At 36.7% G+C, this 2,551-nt stretch overlaps 1 pseudogene; it reads left to right on the top strand.

Moving 5' to 3' along the window:
- Positions 1-411: 411 nt before the first annotated feature.
- On the top strand, positions 412-2,189 carry LOC113277657 (annotated as a pseudogene).
- The last annotated feature ends 362 nt before the right edge of the window (positions 2,190-2,551 follow it).

Here is a 2,551-nt window from a genome sequence, read left to right as displayed (position 1 = left end):
CTAAATTATTGTCTTATGACTAGACAAGGACGAGCCCAAAGACTCCGAATTGATGAGTCATAACATTTATGCCGTTTTACATCACTTTGTTCCCCGTAATGATTGTATATACACTGCGATTATTATTTGTGTGTTATTTGTGTACACGTAGATGCGTTCACACTCCGCCTCTAACTCCATTAACATCGACAAATTGACAACCCACTAAAAAGATTTGACGCTTTAGGTTAGGTTCTTTTGGAAATACCAACTTGAAATGCTAGTCGGAGCCATTAGACTTGCTTGACATTTTTCATGGTTTGGATTTTAGCTCACAAACAAAGTTTGTGCACACATGTGTTCATGCGTGTGAATTTTCAATATCCCAAGTGAAAAAGCAACAAAAATCTCAAGCGACAGAAAGCCCACAACTCAAAATGGAGATCTCAAGTATTTCTCTTCAGTCCTTCCTCGTATTATCACTACTAGCATACTACTCAAACAGAGCAATCTCAGAAACAACTTCATCATCAATTGATGACGATTTCATTCAATGTCTTAATATTAATCACAACTCCAATACCCCAACAATCCCGATCTATACCCAAATCAATTCTTCATATTCAACCATCTTAAGATCCTCCGCAAGAAATCTCAGAATTTTATCATCAATTACTAAACCAAAGTTCATAATTACACCAACCCATAAATCCCATTTTCAAAAAACTGTAATTTGCTGCAAGAAAAATGGTTTGGATCTCAAGGTTCGAAGCGGAGGTCATGATGCAGAAGGATTATCTTATGTATCAGATGCAATTTCATTTGTAATGCTGGATTCAAATAATTTCCGGGATGTCACTGTTGATGTAGATAGTAATACAGCATGGATTCAAGCCGGAGCTAGTCTCGGTGAAGTTTATTATAAAGTTGCTGAGAAAAGCAAGATCCATGGATTTCCAGCTGGGTTTTGTCCAACTGTGGGTGTCGGTGGGCATATTAGTGGTGGTGGAACAGGTGCATTGGTCAGGAAATATGGGCTTGCGGCTGATCAAGTCATTGATGCTTGCATTGTGAATTCTGAAGGTAAAATCTTGAACCGAGAAACCATGGGAAATGACTTATTTTGGGCTATTAGAGGAGGCGGGGCAGCGAGCTTCGGAGTTGTTCTCTCATGGAAAGTTAAGTTGGTCAGTGTGCCGGCTATGCTGATTGTTGCCACTGTCAGAAAGACAATGGAACAAGGTGCAGCAGACATTGTGCATAAGTGGCAGTTCATTGCAGATAAGCTCCATGAAGACGTGTTTATCGGACTAACATTGTCCGTCGTCTCAAGTAAAAATACTAATGGAGAAAGAACAGTTAGCCGAATTCACAATCTTGTTTGTTGGCGAGGGTGGTGTTGAAAAACTACTTCTACTGATGGAGGAGAGGTTTTCTGAATTGGGTTTGACAAGTAAAGATTGCATCCAAATGAGTTGGGTGGAGTCTGTGCTTTACTTCTCGCATCAACATGGAGAACCGTTGGAGTCTTTGCTAGTTAGAGATAACCCGAATACGAATTACTTCTTCAAGTCGAAATCGGATTATGTCAAAACCCCAGTGTCAAAAATGGCATTGGCAGGTTTATGGAGAATGCTATTGAAGCAAGAAAATGTCATGCCTATGTTGATATGGACACCTTATGGTGGAAAAATGAGTGAGATTTCAGAATCTGAAATTCCATTCCCGCACAGACAAGGAAACATTTACAATATTGAATACTCAGTGAGTTGGTCAGAAGAAAATGAATCAGAAATGAATTTAGAATGGATGAAGAAGTTATATGAATATATGACTCCATATGTGTCTAAGAATCCAAGGACTGCTTATCTCAACTCTAGAGATCTTGACTTGGGGCAACAGTATTATGAGGATTATCAAGACATTAGTAGTCACTTGAATGCTAGAGTTTGGGGTAGAAAATATTTTAAAGATAATTTTGAAAGATTAGTAAAAGTTAAGAGTGAAGTTGATCCTCAAAATTTGTTTAAGAATAGACAAAGTATACCTTCGATTACGTTTGGTTTGGGGAAGGAAAATGTATAAAAAGAGATTGAAATATGGGTTTTGTTATCTCGTGCATCCATGCACAAAATAACACTCAATCATTGCATCGGGAAGGTGCAAAAACAAATAAAAAAAAAAGATGGTGTAAACTTGCATTGGAAGATTCAAATTAACATAGATTTATCAAATGTGCATTTATTGAGAGTGGAGTTTTGCAATCTCCAATGCAATATAACACATCTCTCTTATTTTTTTATTTGTTTTTGCACCTTCCCAATGCAATGATTGGGTGTTATTTTATGCATCCATGGAGAATATAACACCCAATCATTGCATTGGGAAGGTGCAAAAACAAATAAAAAAATAAGAGAGATGTGTTATATTCTCCATGGATGCATAAGATAACAAAACACAGGATAACAAAACCCATGAAATATTTTTTCATCTACTGTATTAAATGGGTATCTTTCAAGGAAAAAGTTAAAGGAAATTATTATTAGTCTAATTAATATAATAATAATCTGTA

The sequence above is a fragment of the Papaver somniferum genome, chromosome 5 (assembly GCF_003573695.1).
Source record: "Papaver somniferum cultivar HN1 chromosome 5, ASM357369v1, whole genome shotgun sequence".
Lineage (NCBI taxonomy): Eukaryota > Viridiplantae > Streptophyta > Magnoliopsida > Ranunculales > Papaveraceae > Papaver > Papaver somniferum.
This window is presented reverse-complemented; position numbering and strand designations above follow the sequence as displayed.